Source organism: Phyllobates terribilis, unplaced genomic scaffold (genome assembly GCF_046119375.1).
Source record: "Phyllobates terribilis strain yellow unplaced genomic scaffold, ASM4611937v1 Scaffold_1__5_contigs__length_1240528914, whole genome shotgun sequence".
Classification (NCBI taxonomy): Eukaryota; Metazoa; Chordata; class Amphibia; order Anura; family Dendrobatidae; genus Phyllobates; species Phyllobates terribilis.
Genome location: NW_027362761.1, coordinates 744808586 through 744826859, shown reverse-complemented (window position 1 = coordinate 744826859; position 18274 = coordinate 744808586). Strand labels below are relative to the sequence as shown.

At 39.1% G+C, this 18274-nt stretch overlaps 1 non-coding gene across 1 annotated transcript; it reads right to left on the bottom strand.

Annotated features, from left to right (window-relative positions):
* Nucleotides 1-12288: 12288 nt before the first annotated feature.
* Nucleotides 12289-12374, bottom strand: TRNAR-UCU (transfer RNA arginine (anticodon UCU)). The gene is given in 2 exon segments: nt 12289-12324; nt 12338-12374. It is a non-coding gene; the product is annotated as a tRNA-Arg (tRNA).
* Between the last annotated feature and the right edge of the window lie 5900 nt (nt 12375-18274).

Below are 18274 nucleotides of genomic sequence, written 5' to 3'. Positions count from 1 at the left end.
AAAAATAAAATTTTCACATTTTTCCCACAAAACCGTTTTTCATCCCTTAATTTTGCATTATCATAAGGGTAATAGGATAAATTGCACCATGAAATTTGTTATGCAATTTCTCCTGAACACGCTGATACCCCATATGTGGAGGCAAATTACTGTTTGGGCACATGGCAGGGTTTGAAATGGAAGGAGCGCCATTTGACTTTTTGAATGTAAAATTTGTTTGAATAATTAGCGGACGCCATGTCACATTTGGGGAGCCCCTAATGTGCCTAAACAGTGGAAACCCCCCACAAGTGCCACCATTTTGGAAACTAGACCCCTTAGGGAACTTATCTAGATGTGTGGTGAGCACCTTGCACCCCCAGCTGCTTCATAGAAGTTTATAATATTGAGCCGTAAAAATAAAATTTTCACATTTTTCCCTCAAAAAATGTTTTTCATTCCCTAATTTTGTATTATCATAAGGGTAACAGGATAAATTGCACCACGAAATTTGTTGTGCAATTTCTCCTGAACACGCCGATACCCCATATGTGGAGGCAAATTACTGTTTGGGCACATGGCAAGGTTTGAAAGGGAAGGAGCGCCATTTGACTTTTTGAATGTAAAATTTGTTTGAATAATTAGCGGACGCCATGTCACATTTGGGGAGCCCCTAATGTGCCTAAACAGTGGAAACCCCCCACAAGTGCCACCATTTTGGAAACTAGACCCCTTAGGGAACTTATCTAGATGTGTGGTGAGCACCTTGCACCCCCAGCTGCTTCACAGAAGTTTATAATATTGAGCCGTAAAAATAAAATTTTCACATTTTTCCCATAAAAAATGTTTTTCATTCCCTAATTTTGCATTATCATAAGGGTAACAGGATAAATTGCACCATGAAATTTGTTGTACAATTTCTCCTGAGTACGCCGATACCCCATATGTGGGGGAAAACCACTGCTTTGGTGTACGGCAGGGTTCGGAAGAGAAAGAAGCGCTATGTTGGCTGGGATAGGCAGCAGACACCATGTCACATTTGAGAGCCCCTGACATGCCAAAACAGCAGAAACCCCCACAAGTGACCCCATTTTGTAAACTACACCTCTCAAGGAATTCATCTAGGGAAGTAGTGAGCATTTTTTAATTTTTAAATTTATACCATTGGGCAGTGAAAAAAGCATAATTATATTTTTACCACAAAAAAATGTTTTACCTTCAGATTTTACATTTTCACACAGGGCAATGGGTAAAAATGGTGCCGAAATGTGTCACACAATTTCTTCTAAAAGTGTCAATACCCCATATGTGGCTGTATCGTACCACTTAGCTATACGGTGAGATTTGAGGGGGAAGGAGCGCTATTTGACAATTGGAGAACAAATTATTGTAGAATAGGCATTTGGATATGGGAGCACAAAATTTTCTGAATTTCTTTTGGGGGGCAAGGACCATTTTGCTTTTCCAGAGCCTTTCTGCTACCAGTAACTTGGAAGTCCCTTATATTTTTAACAGATGATGGACCTGAGTGGGGACTAGCTTTTTTTGAGGACTGAGTTGAAGCTTTTATTGGGAACATTTTACGTAACATTTATCCGGCGCTCTAGGCTGAGCACTTACATCGGGGTTTCCATCTAATTTTCCAAGTGGTGTAATTCAGATGAAACCCCTGCGGGATCCATTCACTGTAATGAGGCAGCAGAGTTACTCTGGACTCCGTCTGGCCTCTGTTTAGTGGTGTCCTTTTTTTCAGAAGTGCACAAAACTGTGGCCAACCGCACTTTTATGCACGCCTAAAACAAATGACACCGTGGGATCCCAGGCTAGACGGCATCCACAGTGGCCTATATCTGCCTCATTACAGGGAATCTTCCATCATGGGTTCTGGCTGAATCACGTATTTCAGAGATTTACACGGAAACTCTGGTGTAAGTGCTCAGCGCAGAGCACAGGATAAATGTGAGCAGAGCCTTACTGGGATCTTTGGGAGACATAATAAACAAATCAGTAGCAGGTGAATAATATTTGTTTTATTTATTTTTTATGCCGTTCCTCGTGTGATATAACTGATTAGATTACTTTATTCTTCGGGTCGGTGCGATTACAGAGATACCAGATTTATATCGGGTTTTTATGACTGACAGCTGTCACACACTAAAATACGCTTTTTTTGCAAAATCTAGTTTTTGCATCACCATATTTTGAGAGCTATAATTTTTCCATATTTCGGCCGATAGAGTCATGTGATGGCTTGTTTTTTGCGGGACGAGTTGACAATTTTATTGGAACCATATTTGGGCACGTGACATTTTTTGATCGCTTTCTATTCCGTTTTTTGGGAGGTAATGTTAACAAAAACAAACACTTCAGGAATTGTTTTTTGAGTTTTTTTTTATGCCGTTCTGCGTGTGGTAAAAGTGATCAGGCAGCGTTATTCTTCGGGTCAGTACGTTTACAGCGATACTACACTTACTGTATTTTTTTATGTTTTGGCGCTTTTACACAATAAAACAATTTTATAGAAAAAAAATATTTTTTTTGCATTGCTTTATTCTGAGCGCTATAACTTTTTTATTTTTCGGCAGATGGAGCTGTATGGCGGCTTTTTCTTTGCGGAACAAGATGACGTTTTCAGCGGTACCATTTTTATTTCTATTCTGCTTTTTGATCGCATATTTTTCCACTTTTTGTTTGGCGATATGATGAAAAAGCATATTTTTTTGCTTCGTTTTTTATTTATTTTTATTACGGTGTGCACAGAAGGAGTTAATTAGTGTGACAGTTTTATAGCTCGGGTTGTTTCGGACGCGGCGATACTAAATATGTGTACTTTTTTTGGTTTTGTAATAATTTACGGATTTATTGGTTTAATATTTTATTTATTTATTTTTATTTATTTTGTGATTTTTTTTTTAATAGTTTAAAAACTTTTTTTTTACTTTTTTTTTACATTTTTACTTAGTCCCTGTATGGGACATTAATTTTTATTTTTCTGATCACTGATCTCATGTAATGTAATAGACATATATTACATTACATGAGATCTTCCCTGACTGTTTCAGTCAGAGTCTCCTGTCTGGTATCAGCTACATACAGGCTGAAGCCAGACAGGAAGGACACCATATATGGCAGAGCTGGAGGCGGTCATGTGACCTCCAGCTGCCATAGCAACCCCAGGTCCTCAAACGAAACGGAGGTCTTCCGAGGTAAGTAAGACGACCCCCTCTCTTCCTGCTGTCTCCTATATGCCGCGATCACTATAGATCACAGCATATAGAAGACAGCAAAGGGTTAACATCACTGGGACCTGATCTAATCAGATCTCGATGATGTACCCTGTCAGAGCTAACGCTCTGCACCGGAATCGCAGTGCTTGCATGACCCTGGGGGTCCTGAGCACTGCGAGACCACCCACCGTTTTTAAACGTCGGCGCTGCACAGAGCCCGGCAAGCGCCGACGTTTATCTACAGTGGGCGGTCGGGAACCGGTTAAAAGTCAACAAAATTGAGTCATCCTATTAGTCTTCTGTAGGAAGTAGACCCCAGTGAAGTTTCAGTCCTGGAACAATGCTCTAAACGTTAGTATGAAGCCCAGATTTGCTAATTTTTTTCTTTTTCATCTTTCTAACATCAACTGAGACAAAGTATTAATGTCACGCAAGCTACAAAATAGGACTCTGGTGAGACTCAAACCCACAACCTTTGAATCACATCAGTTCCCTAGAAGTCCAATGCGCTATCCATTGCTCCACAGAGCCACAAGTCTCCTGAATGAGGTGGGTGTTCTGTCTAGTCTAGACAAACCTTTTTCCTGATGATGACTTGACAACAGTAAGATTCCTGTTCTCTTTGAAACTTTGCTTTAGTCTTCTTATATGTAAAAGTAAAACTTGTCAACAAGAAAATGCAAATGTTTTAAAAAAAAGATCTATTCATATTAATGCTAGTTCCGTGTTGCTAAAGTGTGGCATTGAAATGTATGCAAGACCAAGGAAGGGGTAGCTTTTTTTGGTTTCTATCTCTCAAGCGATCAGCTTTATTAATTTCTATTGCTTCAATGCAGTAACCACTGGCCCTCTGGAACTTATGGGAAGAAAAATTGTTTAGAACATAAGTGTCGTTGTACGCTAATGGACCACTGGATTGGGAAGGATAGGAGTCAATACAAAAGAAATTATTTTAGCCATGTGAAAAGACTATCAGAAAACATGTGTTTTAGTCCAAATAATTGCTAGGAAATTTTCTGCAGTGCTCCTGCTATATATCCTGATTTCAGCAGGCACCTATACCATTAATTAGATGTTTTTCCTTTGCTCATTTTTTCCTTTTGCAGTTTTTCAAAGAATAACAAGGACTCAACAATAATGGCCCAAAGTGTTCAGACTGATATAAAATTTAGTTTCCACAAAGTTTACTGCTTCAGTATTAACAGTGGTGATTTGTGTAACTCTAGTTTATTATGAATAGAGATCAAACGAACTGCGAACATTTGCAAACTCATTTCTTGCCATAAAAATTAACTTATTCACAAAAACCTCATTTCCACTGAATTTAAGCTCTCCAAAAATTGACCTGATTACATGATTTCAGTGATCTCGTTAGCTCAGGAGAAAGTGTTCATGAGGACAAGCCAGCTGATATCACTCTGTTCTTATCTTTGACCTTTTTGGTGACTTTTTAGCAAAAAAAATGTCCACGTTTCACATAATGGTGCAAAATTTATACCAGAAGTCATGCATACATATAATCACTCTGCGGATGGACTGGAGTATGCTTGCACCAAATTCTGCATTTTTTTAAGCAATAGTTGATAAATCAGCCAAAAATATCTAGAAACCCCAAATCCAACCCACAATAGAGATCATAAAGAAATATCAGGCAAATACATACAAAAAGATTTTTAAAATTGTTCAAATTAAAAAAAGAATCTTGGACTAGTGAAAACAAGTAACAGAACATCAAACACTAGACCAAAAATAGGCAATAACAAATTGTGCCCTATCTGCTATCCTTTGGGACATGGAGCTGTTAGTAGCTGCTCCCTCTATGTTCTTTGCTGAGCTCAAATCTAAATGTGACTTCCAATTTGTAAGTTCAGGAATCCTAAACCATAGCCTCAGTTAGTTCACTCTGATAGAGACATCAGAAAAAAAACTCAGCATTAAAGAGTATTTGTCATTTCTCTTTTATGTACTGATAACATACATAAATCAAGAATTTCTAAACTGGATGCAAAATAAGTTATTTTAAAAGTCAACAAAATTGAGTCATCCTATTAGTCTTCTGTAGGAAGTAGACCCCAGTGAAGTTTTAGTCCTGGAACAATGCTCTAAACGGTAGTAAGAAGCCCAGATTTTTATAATTTTTTCTTTTTCATCTTTCTAACATCAGCTGAGACAAAGTATTAATGTCACGCAAGCTACAAAATACAACTCTGCTGGGACTTGAACCCACAACCTTTGAATCACATCAGTTCCCTACAAGTCCAATGCGCTATCCATTGCGCCACAGAGCCACAAGTCTACTGAATGAGGTGGGTGTTCTGTCTAGTCTAGACAAACCATTTTCCTGATGACTTGACAACCGTAAGATTCCTGTTCTCTTTGAAACTTTGCTTTAGTCTTCTTATATGTAAAAGTAAAACTTGTCAACAAGAAAATGCAAATGTTTTAAAAAATATATCTATTCATATTGATGCTAGTTCCGTGTTGCTAAAGTGTGGCATTGAAATGTATGCAAGACCAAGAAAGGGGTAGCTTTTTTTGGTTTCTATCTCTCAAGCGATCAGCTTGATTAATTTCTATTGCTTCAATGCAGTAGCCACTGGCCCTCTGGAACTTATGGCAAGAAAAATAGTTTAGAACATAAGTGTCGTTGTACGCTAATGGACCACTGGATTGGGAAGGATAGGAGTCAATACAAAAGAAATTATTTTAGCCATGTGAAAAGACTATCAGAGAACATGTGTTTTAGTCCAAATAATTGCTGGGAAATTTTCTGTAGTGCTCCTACTATATATTCTGATTTCAGCAGGCACCTTTACCGTTAATTAGATGTTTTTCCTTTGCTCATTTTTTCCTTTTGCAGTTTTTCAAAGAATAACTAGGACTCAACAATAATGGCCCAAAGTGTTCAGACTGATATAAAATTTAGTTTCCACAAAGTTTACTGCTTCAGTATTAACAGTGGTAATTTGTGTAACTCTAGTTTATTATGAATAGAGATCAAATGAACTGCCAACATTTGCAAACTCATTTCTTGCCATGAAAATTAACTTATTCACAAAAACCTCATTTCCACTGAATTTAAGCTCTCCAAAAAATGACCTGATTACATGATTTCAGTGATCTCGTTAGCTCAGGAGAAAGTGTTCATGAGGACAAGCCAGCTGATATCACTCTGTTCTTATCTTTGACCTTTTTGGTGACTTTTTAGCAAAAAAATGTCCATGTTTCGCATAATGGTGCAAAATTTATACCAGAAGTCATGCATACATATAATCACTCTACGGATGGACTGGAGTATGCTTGCACCAAATTCTGCATTTTTTTAAGCTATAGTTGATAAATCAGCCAAAAATATCTAGAAACCCCAAATCCAACCCACAAGAGAGATCATAAAGAAATATCAGGCAAATACATACAAAAAAGACTTTTAAAAATGCTCAAATTAAAAAAAAAATCTGGGACTAGTGAAAACAAGAAATAGAACATCAAACACTGGACCAGAAATACGCAATAACAAATTGTTCCCTATCTGCTATCCTTTGGGACATGGGGCCATTAGTAGCTGCTTCCTTTATGTTCTTTGCTGAGCTCAAATCTAAGTGTGACTTACAATTTGTAAGTTCAGGAATCCTAAACCATAGCCTCAGTTAGTTCACTCTGATAGAGACATCAGAAAAAAAACTCATCATTAACCCCTTAACAACATCTGACGTACTAATACGCGTCTGTGCCCTGGGACTTAAGAGCCAGACCCGTATTAGTACGTCATGGCGATCGCGCGCGCACACAGGCTGTGCGGGTGCGATCGCCGCAGGGTGTCAGCTGATTGTCACAGCTGACACCCGGTACTATGTGCAGGGACCGGTCCTGCACCGCTCCCAGCACATTAACCCCCGCTATGCTGCGATCGAAGTCGATCGCAATCGATCGCGGCATTGCGGGGGCAAGGGGAGGTGATCGGCGATACTCACCTCCTCTTCCGGCTTCCAGCGCAGTCTGCAAAGGCTTCCCGGGTGTTGCCATGACGACCCGATGTCGTCATGACAACATCCGGGTCACCAGAGAGCAGGAATATTGCTTGGACATGCGCAGTGCATCTCCAAGCAATCTTCACATTGTGCACCGCTGACAGCCTACATGGCATAGGGATGGTGCTGCATTCCTGTGCCATGCAGGCAATCAGAAAAAAAAAAGTGAAAGTCCCAGAGTGGGACAAAGTAATAAAGTGTATAAACTGTGTGAAAGTGGAAAAAAAAAAAAAAAAACATTTGAAAAAATATTAAAAAAACTAAAAAAAATAATCCACCAAAAATAAAAATATAATGTACCCATCAATAAATATTATTATAAAAAAAAACAAAACAAAACAATAAAAGTACACATATTTGGTATCGCCGGCCTCCGGAACAACCTGACCTATAAAACTGTCCCACTAGTTAACCCCTTCAGTGAACACGGTAAAAAAAAAAAAAAAAAAAAAAGGAAGCAAAAAACAATGCTTTATCACCATACCGCCAAACATAAAGTGGAATAACACGCGATCAAAAAGACGCATATAAATAAAAATGGTACCGCTGAAAACGTCATCTCGTCCCGCAAAAAACATGCCACCAAACAGCTCCATCAGCCGAAAAATAAAAAAGTTATAGCTCTCAGAATAAAGCGATGCTAAAAAATATTTTTTTCTTTAAAATAGCTTTTATTGTGTATAAGCGCCAAAACATAGAAAAATTATACAAATGTGGTAACGCTGTAAACGTACTGACCCGAAGAATAAAGCTGCCTTATCAATTTTACCACACGCGGAACAGAATAAAAAAAAAAAAAAAACAATTCCTGAATTGTTGGTTTTTGTTTATTCTGCCTCCCAAAAATCGGAATAGAAAGCGATCAAAAAATGTCACGTGCCTGAAAATGGTACCAATAACAACGTCAAGTCATCCCGCGAAAAACGAGCCGTCACATGACTGTCTGACAAAATCTGGAAAAATTATAGCTCTCAAAATATGGCGATGCAAAAACTAGATTTTACAAAAAATGCGTCTTTTAGTGTGTGACAGCTGTCAGTCATAAAAACCCCATATGATTCTGTCATTGCTGTAATCACACCGACCCGAAGAATAAAGTCGTCTAATCACTTATACTGCACAAGGAACGGCGCCAAAAATAAACTCTTGGGTTAGGATTGGGCTAGGGCTGGGTTTGGGGCTAGGGTTTTGCTGGCGCTAGGGTTGTACTAGGGCTAGGGTTGTGCTAGGGCTAGGGTTGTGCTATGGTTAGGGTTGTGCTAGGGTTAGGGCTGGGGTTGGGATTTTTTTCAAAAGTAAGAAAAAAAGATGACGATATGGCGACTAGTGTTGAGAGCAAGTGCTCGCTACTTGAGTTTGCATCGGGTGCTCTGGTATGCATTGAGTATCGTGGGTATTTGAGTGACATGCTCGAGTCTCTGCCCCATATGCTTCGCGGCCAAAAAACTTTACGGGGATTGCCTGCCATGCACGAGCGATCCCTGCATGTTTTTTTTTGGGTGTCTAATAACTGTGAAACATGCGGAGCAGGGACTCGAGCATGTCACTTGAGCACACGCTGTACATGGTGCATACTTGAGTACCCGATGCAAACTCAAGTAGCTAGCACTTGCGCTCAAGAATAATGACAACTTATTCAATATGATGACCTAATGTAAACAAATTCTGTGCCGTACCTCTGGGTTCAAAATGTTCACTATACACCTTAATAAAATCCTTGAGGGGTATAGTTTACAAAATGGGGACACTTGTGGGGGAGCTCCACTGTTTAGGCACATCACGGGCTCTCCAAACGCGACATGGTGTCCGCTAACAAATTGAATGGAAAATCGGCTCAAATTGTTAGCGGATGCCATGTTGCGTTTGGAGAGCCCCTGTGTGCCCAAACATTGGAGCTCCCCCACAAGTGACCCCATTTTGGAAACTAGACCCCCCAAGGCACCTATCTAGATGCATAGTGAGCACTTGGAACCCCCAGGTGCTTCACAAATTGATTCGTAAAAATGAAAAAGTGAAAAAAAAAACACTTTTTCATTTTTATGAATCAATTTGTGAAGCACCTGGGGTTCCAAGTGCTCACTATGAATCTAGATAGGTGCCTTGGGGGGTCTAGTTTCCAAAATGGGGTCACTTGTGGGGGAGCTCCAATGTTTGGGCACACAGGGACTCTCCAAATGCAACATGATATCCGCTAACAAATTGTCGTCTCAAATTGTTAGCGGACACCATGTTGCGTTTGGAGAGCCCCTGTGTGCCCAAACTTTGGAGCTCCCCCACAAGTGACCCCATTTTGGAAACTAGACCCCCCCAAGGCACCTATGTAGATGCATAGTGAGCACTTGGAACCCCCAGGTGCTTCACAAATTGATTCGTAAAAATGAAAAAGTGAAAAAAAAAACACTTTTTCATTTTTATGAATCAATTTCTGAAGCACCTGGGGTTCCAAGTGCTCACTATGAATCTAGATAGGTGCCTTGGGGGGTCTAGTTTCCAAAATGGGGTCACTTGTGGGGGAGCTCCAATGTTTGGGCACACAGGGACTCTCCAAATGCAACATGATATCCGCTAACAAATTGTCGGCTCAAATTGTTAGCGGACACCATGTTGCGTTTGGCGAGCCCCTGTGTGCCCAAACTTTGGAGCTCCCCCACAAGTGACCCCATTTTGGAAACTAGACCCCCCAAGGCACCTATCTAGATGCATAGTGAGCACTTGGAACCCCCAGGTGCTTCACAAATTGATTCATAAAAATGAAAAAGTGTTTTTTTTTCACTTTTTCATTTTTACGAATCAATTTGTGAAGCACCTGGGGGTTCCAAGTGCTCACTATGCATCTAGAAAGGTGCCTTGGGGGTCTAGTTTCCAAAATGGGGTCACTTGTGGGGGAGCTCCAAAGTTTGGGCACAGAGGGGCTCTCCATACGCAACGTGGTGTCCGCTAACAATTTGAGCCGATTTTCCATTCAATTTGTTAGCGGATAACATGTTGCATTTGGAGAGTCCCTGTGTGCCCAAACATTGGAGCTCCCCCACAAGTGACCCCATTTTGGAAACTAGACCCCCCAAGGCACCTATCTAGATTCATAGTGAGCACTTGGAACCCCAGGTGCTTCACAAATTGATTCATAAAAATGAAAAAGTGTTTTTTTTTTCACTTTTTCATTTTTACGAATCAATTTGTGAAGCACCTGGGGGTTCCAAGTGCTCACTATGCATCTAGAAAGGTGCCTTGGGGGGTCTAGTTTCCAAAATGGGGTCACTTGTGGGGGAGCTCCAAAGTTTGGGCACAGAGGGGCTCTCCAAACGCAATGTGGTGTCCGCTAACAATTTGAGCCGATTTTCCATTCAATTTGTTAGCGGATATCATGTTGCATTTGGAGAGTCCCTGTGTGCTCAAACATTGGATCTCCCCCACAAGTGACCACATTTTGGAAACTAGACCCCCCAAGCACCTATCTAGATGCATAGTGAGCACTTGGAACCCCCAGGTGCTTCATAAATTGATTCATAAAAATGAAAAATTGTTTTTTTTTTCACTTTTTCATTTTTACGAATCAATTTGTGAAGCACCTGGGGGTTCCAAGTGCTCACTATGCATCTAGAAAGGTGCCTTGGGGGGGTCTAGTTTCCAAAATGGGGTCACTTGTGGGGGAGCTCCAAAGTTGGGGCACAGAGGGGCTCTCCAAACGCAATGTGGTGTCCGCTAACAATTTGAGCCGATTTTCCATTCAATTTGCTAGCGGATATCATGTTGCATTTGGAGAGTCCCTGTGTGCCCAAACATTGGAGCTTCCCCACAAGTGATGCCATTTTGGAAACTAGACCCCCAAGGCACCTATCTAGATGCATAGTGAGCACTTGGAACCCCAGGTGCTTCACAAATTGATTCATAAAAATGAAAAAGTGTTTTTTTTTTCACTTTTTCATTTTTACGAATCAATTTGTGAAGCACCTGGGGGTTCCAAGTGCTCACTATGCATCTAGAAAGGTGCCTTGGGGGGTCTAGTTTCCAAAATGGGGTCACTTGTGGGGGAGCTCCAAAGTTTGGGCACACATGGGCTCTCCAAACACAACATGGCGTCCGCTAATTATTCAAGCAAATTTTACAATCAAAAAGTCAAGTGGCGCTCCTTCCCTTCCGAGCCCTGCCGTGCACCCAAACAGTGTTTTTTCCCCAAATATTGGGTATCTGCGTGCCCAGGGGAAATTGCACAACAAATTTTGGGGTTCATTTTTTCTTGTTACCCCTGTGAAAATAAAAAAAATTGGGTCTAAAGTAACATTTTTGTGAAAAAAGTTAAATGTTCATTTTTTTCTTCCACATTCAAAAAATTCCTGTGAAGCACCTGAAGGGTTAATAAAGTTCTTGAATGTGGTTTTGAGCACCTTGAGGGGTGCAGTTTTTAGAATGGTGTCACTTTTGGGTATTTTCTGTCATAAAGACCTCTCAAAGTGACTTCAAATGTGATGTGGTCCCTAAAAAAATGGTTTTGTAAATTTTGTTGGAAAAATGAAAAATCGCTGGTCAACTTTTAACCCTTATAGCTCCCTAACAAAAAAAAATTTTGGTTCCAAAATTGTGCTGATGTAAAGTAGACATGTGGGAAATGTTATTTATTAACTCTTTTGTGTGACATATCGCTCTGATTTCAGGGCTTAAAAATTCAAATTTTGAAAATTGCAAAATTTTCAAAATTTTCGCCAAATTTCCGTTTTTTTCACAAATAAACGCAGGTGATATCGAAGAAATTTTTCCAAAATCATGAAGTACAATATGTCACGAAAAAACAATCTCAGAATCAGGGGGATCCGTTGAAGCGTTCCAGAGTAATTACCTCATAAAATGACAGTGGTCAGAATTGTAAAAATTGGCCTGGTCATTAACGTGCAAACCACACGCGGGGCTTAGGGGTTAAAGAGTTTTTGTCATTTCTCTTTTATGTACTGACAATGCTCTAAACGTTAGTATGAAGCCCAGATTTTTATAATTTTTTCTTTTTCATCTTTCTAACATCAACTGAGACAAAGTATTAATGTCACGCAAGCTACAAAATACGACTCTGGTGGGACTCGAACCCACAACCTTTGAATCACATCAGTTCCCTAGAAGTCCAATGCGCTATCCATTGCGCCACAGAGACACAAGTCTCCTGAATGAGGTGGGTGTTCTGTCTAGTCTAGACAAACCATTTTCCTGATGATGACTTGACAACAGTAAGATTCCTGTTCTCTTTGAAACTTTGCTTTTGTCTTCTTATATGTAAAAGTAAAACTTGTCAACAAGAAAATGCCAATGTTTTAAAAAAAAGATCTATTCATATTAATGTTAGTTCCGTGTTGCTAAAGTGTGGCATTGAAATGTATGCAAGACCAAGAAAGGGGTAGCTTTTTTTGGTTTCTATCTCTCAAGCGATCAGCTTTATTAATTTCTATTGCTTCAATGCAGTAGCCACTGGCCCTCTGGAACTTATGGGAAGAAAAATTGTTTAGAACATAAGTGTCGTTGTACGCTAATGGACCCCTGGATTGGGAAGGATAGGAGTCAATACTAAAGAAATTATTTTAGCCATGTGAAAAGACTATCAGAAAACATGTGTTTTAGTCCAAATAATTGCTGGAAAATTTTCTGTAGTGCTCCTGCTATATATCCTGATTTCAGCAGGCACCTATACCATTAATTAGATGTTTTTCCTTTGCTCATTTTTTCCTTTTGCAGTTTTTCAAAGAATAACTAGGACTCAACAATAATGGCCCAAAGTGTTCAGACTGATATAAAATTTAGTTTCCGCAAAGTTTACTGCTTCAGTATTAACAGTGGTGATTTGTGTAACTCTAGTTTATTATGAATAGAGATCAAATGAACTGCCAACATTTGCAAACTCATTTCTTGCCATGAAAATTAACTTATTCACAAAAACCTCATTTCCACTGAATTTAAGCTCTCCAAAAATTGACCTGATTACATGATTTCAGTGATCTCGTTAGCTCAGGAGAAAGTGTTCATGAGGACAAGCCAGCTGATATGACTCTGTTCTTATCTTTGACCTTTTTGGTGACTTTTTAGCAAAAAAAATGTCCACGTTTCACATAATGGTGCAAAATTTATACCAGAAGTCATGCATACATATAATCACTCTACGGATGGACTGGAGTATGCTTGCACCAAATTCTGCATTTTTTTAAGCAATAGTTGATAAATCAGCCAAAAATATCTAGAAACCCCAAATCCAACCCACAATAGAGATCATAAAGAAATATCAGGCAAATACATACAAAAAAGACTTTTAAAAATGCTCAAATTAAAAAAAGAATCTTGGACTAGTGAAAACAAGTAACAGAACATCAAACACTAGACCAAAAATAGGCAATAACAAATTGTGCCCTATCTGCTATCTTTTGGTACATCGAGCCATTAGTAGCTGCTCCCTCTATGTTCTTTGCTGAGCTCAAATCTAAATGTGACTTCCAATTTGTAAGTTTAGGAATCCTAAACCATAGCCTCAGTTAGTTCACTCTGATAGAGACATCAGAAAAAAAACTCAGCATTAAAGAGTTTTTGTCATTTCTCTTTTATGTACTGATAACATACATAAATCAAGAATTTCTAAACTGGATGCAAAATAAGTTATTTTAAAAGTCAACAAAATTGAGTCATCCTATTAGTCTTCTGTAGCAAGTAGACCCCAGTCAAGTTTTAGTCCTGGAACAATGCTCTAAACGTTAGTATGAAGCCCAGATTTGCTAATTTTTTCTTTTTCATCTTTCTAACATCAACTGAGACAAAGTACTAATGTCACGCAAGCTACAAAATACGACTCTGGTGGGACTCGAACCCACAACCCTCGAATCACATCAGTTTGCTAGAAGTCCAATGTGCTATTCATTGCGCCACAGAGCCACAAGTCTCCAGATTGAGGTGGGTGTTCTGTCTAGTCTAGACAAACCATTTTCCTGATGATGACTTGACAACAGTAAGATTCCTGTTCTCTTTGAAACTTTGCTTTAGTCTTCTTATATGTAAAAGTAAAACTTGTCAACAAGAAAATGCAAATGTTTTAAAAAAAAGATCTATTCATATTAATGCTAGTTCCGTGTTGCGAAAGTGTGGCATTGAAATGTATGCAAGACCAACAAAGGGGTAGCTTTTTTTGGTTTCTATCTCTGAAGCGATCAGCTTTATTAATTTCTATTGCTTCAATGCAGTAGCCACTGGCCCTCTGGATCTTATGGGAAGAAAAATTGTTTAGAACATACGTGTCGTTGTACGCTAATGGACCACTGGATTGGGAAGGATAGGAGTCAATACAAAAGAAATTATTTTAGCCATGTGAGAAGACTATAAGAGAACATGTGTTTTAGTCCAAATAATTGCTGGGAAATTTTCTGTTGTACTCCTGCTATATATCCTGATTTCAGCAGGAACCTATACCATTAATTAGAAGTTTTTCCTTTCCTCATTTTTTCCTTTTGCAGCTTTTCAAAGAATAACTAGGACTCAACAATAATGGCCAAAAGTGTTCAAACTGATATAAAATTTGGTTTCCACAAAGTTTACTGCTTCAGTTTTAACAGTGGTAATTAGTGTAACTCTAGTTTATTATGAATAGAGATCAAATGAACTGCCAACATTTGCAAACTCATTTCTTGCCATGAAAATTAACTTATTCAGAAAAACCTCATTTCCACTGAATTTAAGCTCTCCAAAAAATGACCTGATTACATGATTTCATTGATCTCGTTAGCTCAGGAGAAAGTGTTCATGAGGACAAGCCAGCTGATATCACTCTGTTCTTATCTTTGACCTTTTGGTGACTTTTTAGCAAAAAAAATATCCACGTTCCGCATAATGGTACAAAATTTATACCAGAAGTCATGCATACATATAATCACTCTACGGATGGACAGGAGTATGCTTGCACCAAATTCTGCATTTTTTTAAGCAATAGTTGATAAATCAGCCAAAAATTTCTAGAAACCCCAAATCCAACCCATAATAGAGATCATAAAGAAATATCAGGCAAATACATACAAAAAAGACTTTTAAAAATGCTCAAATTAAAAAAAGAATCTTGGACTAGTGAAAACAAGTAACAGAACATCAAACACTAGACCAAAAATAGGCAATATCAAATTGTGCCCTATCTGCTATCTTATGGTACATCGAGCCATTAGTAGCTGCTCCCTCTATGTTCTTTGCTGATCTCAAATCTAAATGTGACTTCCAATTTGTAAGTTCAGGAATAGAAATGAGCGTTGTTCTACTCGAACTGTTCGCCAATCTCAAATTCGAGCTGTTTTGGGCGGTGTTCGAGCCGTTCGGCGAACACGAACAATTTGAGAAAAATTCGGCTGTTCGAGGTTATGTTCGATAACTGTTCGTGTACCAAAATCATAACTGGATTTTTTCTCAGTAATGATGAAAATTAATGTTAATACGCAGTTTGAGTGTACAGCGGGGTGGGGGTAGGGGCAGGGGATGGATCTCTGCAGGAACAATGAAGATCTCCATTTTTTTTTTCTCTTTCCCGCATTTACAGTGGGGAGGTGCAATCTGTCAGCCTATCAGCAGCGCACACACGGAGCGAAGTGCTTTTTTTCACACAAACAAGGGCATGTGTCATTGGCAGTGTATGTCACATGTCCTTGCCCTATAAGACCAAGCCATTTTCCCCGTCGCCACCATTTTCTCACTGCTACAGCTGCGTGTTAGACGGCACCGCTGTTGCTGTGTGCGCTATACCTTGTTAATTTCAAGCCAATTTTCGCACAAATCTACAGATAGCTTGGGAGTAGGGAATAGTTGTGATTGCAGTACTTTTAAGGACTAGGTTACAGCATTTCCTACGACTTTTATCAGGCAGGTCTGTGCTCTTAAATAGATAGATTGTGGGAGTAAAGACTAATTGTAATTGGAGTCCTTTTCAGGACTAGGTTACATCAGTTCCTATCAGTTTTTGCCAGGCAGGTCTGTGCCAGTGCTGTGCAAGTTTTTTTCACAGCATTTGGCTGAATCTAGCAAAGCTAATCCTTTTTGGCCTATTGCAGAGTGTGTTAGTCAGTGGAGTAGCCTATCTGTGTTGCAAGATATACCACCTGTGTATAGAATACCAATTTTTTTACTGCACCTAGTGAAGTAAAATCTTTTGGGCATAGCATCATTCTATTAGTCCATCTATACTGACCTCCATCAGGTTGCAAATTGAATATAATTTTTTTCTGCATCTAGCTCTGAAAAAATATTGGGCTTCTAGCTGTGTGTGGGACTTGTTGTATTAGTACATCTATACTGACCTCCATCAGGTTGCAAACTGCATATATTTTTTTCTTCATCTACCTCTGAAAAAATATTGGGCTTCTAGCTGTGTGTGGGACTTGCTCTATTAATCCATCTATACAGACCTCCATCAGGTTGCAAACTGAATATATTTTTTTCTACATCTACCTCTGAAAAAATATTGGGCTTCTAGCTGTGTGTGGGACTTGTTCTATTAATCCATCTATACAGACCTCCATCAGGTTGCAAACCGAATATATTTCTTTCTGCATCTACCTCTGAAAAAATATTGGGCTTCTAGCTGTGTGTGGGACTTGTTGTATTAGTCCATCTATACTGACCTCCATCAGGTTGCAAACTGAATATATTTTTTTCTGCATCTACCTCTGAAAAAATATTGGGCTTCTAGCTGTGTGTGGGACTTGTTCTATTAATCCATCTATACAGACCTCCATCAGGTTGCAAACTGAATATATTTTTTTCTGCATCTACCTCTGAAAAAATATTGGGCTTCTAGCTGTGTGTGGGACTTGTTGTATTAGTCCATCTATACTGACCTCCATCAGGTTGCAAACTGAATATATTTTTTTCTGCATCTACCTCTGAAAAAATATTGGGCTTCTAGCTGTGTGTGGGACTTGTTGTATTAGTCCATCTATACAGACCTCCATCAGGTTGCAAACTGAATATATTTTTTTCTGCATCTACCTCTGAAAAAATATTGGGCTTCTAGCTGTGTGTGGGACTTGTTGTATTAGTCCATCTATACTGACCTCCATCAGGTTGCAAACTGAATATATTTTTTTCTGCATCTACCTCTGAAAAAATATTGGGCTTCTAGCTGTGTGTGGGACTTGTTCTATTAATCCATCTATACAGACCTCCATCAGGTTGCAAACTGAATATATATTTTTCTGCATCTACCTCTGAAAAAATATTGGGCTTCTAGCTGTGTGTGGGACTTGTTCTATTAATCCATCTATACAGACCTCCATCAGGTTGCAAACTGAATATATTTTTTTCTGCATCTACCTCTGAAAAAATATTGGGCTTCTAGCTGTGTGTGGGACTTGTTGTATTAGTCCATCTATACTGACCTCCATCAGGTTGCAAACTGAATATATTTTTTTCTGCATCTACCTCTGAAAAAATATTGGGCTTCTAGCTGTGTGTGGGACTTGTTCTATTAATCCATCTATACAGACCTCCATCAGGTTGCAAACTGAATATATTTTTTTCTGCATCTACCTCTGAAAAAATATTGGGCTTCTAGCTGTGTGTGGGACTTGTTGTATTAGTCCATCTATACTGACCTCCATCAGGTTGCAAACTGAATATATTTTTTTCTGCATCTACCTCTGAAAAAATATTGGGCTTCTAGCTGTGTGTGGGACTTGTTCTATTAATCCATCTATACAGACCTCCATCAGGTTGCAAACTGAATATATTTTTTTCTGCATCTACCTCTGAAAAAATATTGGGCTTCTAGCTGTGTGTGGGACTTGTTGTATTAGGCCATCTATACTGACCTCCATCAGGTTGCAAACTGAATATATTTTTTTCTGCATCTACCTCTGAAAAAATATTGGGCTTCTAGCTGTGTGTGGGACTTGTTGTATTAGTCCATCTATACAGACCTCCATCAGGTTGCAAACTGAATATATTTTTTTCTGCATCTACCTCTGAAAAAATATTGGGCTTCTAGCTGTGTGTGGGACTTGTTGTATTAGTCCATCTATACTGACCTCCATCAGGTTGCAAACTGAA